General features: G+C 46.8%; 1 pseudogene; it reads left to right on the forward strand.

The window, feature by feature from the left end:
• Positions 1 to 1,416: 1,416 nt before the first annotated feature.
• On the forward strand, positions 1,417 to 1,534 carry LOC126261429 (5S ribosomal RNA; annotated as a pseudogene).
• The last annotated feature ends 305 nt before the right edge of the window (positions 1,535 to 1,839 follow it).

Consider the following 1,839-nt stretch of genomic DNA (forward strand, 5'->3'; position numbering starts at 1 on the left):
TGACACATGGCCTTCCGATCGTCGGAAGAGTACATGCCGGAAAGGGAGCTTTACGTTCCGGAGAAAGTTTTGGTGGCATTCTCTGTGTGATCTCCTCATCCTGGAAGTCACAATGATCAACTCAAGTACGTATCTGTCCTCTGGGACCAGTCTACCCCAGTATGCAGCTTTTCCTCCGCATGATGGCATGTACCAGCAGGAGAATGCGTTTCGCACAGATTCTAGCTACGTACGTGGTTCTGAGGGCACCAGAACGAGTTTGTCGTAATCCCCTGGACACCAGATTCCCAGATGAAAACCCAGAATATTTTATATTTTGAGAGGGAAGAAGTGTGAACAAAAAATGTGGTTCAAATGGCTCTGAGCACTATGGGACTTAACATCTGAGGTCATCAGTCCATTAGAACTTAGAACTACTTAAACCTAAGTAACCTAAGGACATCACACACATCCATGCCCAAGGAAGGATTCGAACCCGCGACCGTAGCGGTCGCACGGTTCCAGACTGAAGTGCCTTAGAACCACTCGGCCACACTGGCCGGCTGTCTTTTAACAGATTAGGCTTCAGAGTCGGTTTAGGCGTTGGACCAATACATCGTGTAAACTAATGGCGCTAATTTAAGCCACTCGTACCTTTCTGTTCAAAGTATATGCTCTAACTGTATTTGCTCAGATGGTTCAGTGGTCACTTATTCAATTAAAACCTGAAATACCGAGCGAGGTCGCGCAGTGGTAAGCACACTGGATACACATTCGGAGGGGGGTGGGGGGGGGGACGATTCAAACCATCCTGATTTATGTTTTCTGTGATTTTCCTACATAGCTTCAGGCAAATGCCTGGATGGTTCCTTTGAAAGGGCACGGACGATTTCCTTCCCAATCCTTTCCTTATCCGATGGGATCGATGACCTCGCTGTTTGGTTCCCTCCCCAAAATCAATCAACCAACCAGCCAAAACTTGAAATCTGAGCCCCAGAATTAAATCAATCATCAACTGCTATTTGCGTACAACACTCCGCCCACTTGTTCACAGTTTATGAAAAAACAAAATCACTTAACCTAACAGCGGAGCTACAATCTCACACGTGCCTACAAATCCACAACAATACCACAATGTATCCAAAAGCTTCGACTCAAGTAACTCTGAGCGAGGTAGATAGACGCACTACTTTTATTACTTCGGAATAGTTTGATCTCCTATCCGAACTAAGTACCTCCAAACAAATCAATTTAACCTCGTCAAACACACAAAAGTTCAACAGCAGTTCCAATGCACCCAGTATTACTGAGTTAATCATAGAGAATTGCCCACAAATTAACCTTTAATAGACTCAGATCTCGACACTCGAACTCTCGATACCTATCCACATAAATAAACTCTCCTATGAAAAAATAATACTGCCTCGTACTGATAGAGGCAACGGCCTTGCCACAGTGGATACACCGGTTCCCGTGAGATCACCGAAGTTAAGCGCTGTCGGGCGTGGTCGGCGCTTGGATGGGTAACCATCCAGGCCGCCATGCGCTGTTGCCATTTTTCGGGGTGCACTCAGAATCGTGATGCTAATTGAGGAGCTACTCGACCGAATAGTAGCGATTTTGGTCAAGAATACCGTCATAACGGCCGGGAGAGTGGAGTGCTGACCCCACGCCGCTCCTATCCGCACTCCACTGAGGATGACACGGCGGTCGGATGGTCCCACGTGACTTACCGGATGAGCAAAGCCGACTTCAACAAATCGTTGTCGCGCTATCACAATTTTTGCGGCCGCCTGAACTACACATTTCTCAAGCCAATACCCTACAGACCGTAACCCCTATGTTAATTTCATTTTGAAC

The sequence above is a fragment of the Schistocerca nitens genome, chromosome 5 (assembly GCF_023898315.1).
Source record: "Schistocerca nitens isolate TAMUIC-IGC-003100 chromosome 5, iqSchNite1.1, whole genome shotgun sequence".
NCBI classification, from domain to species: domain Eukaryota; kingdom Metazoa; phylum Arthropoda; class Insecta; order Orthoptera; family Acrididae; genus Schistocerca; species Schistocerca nitens.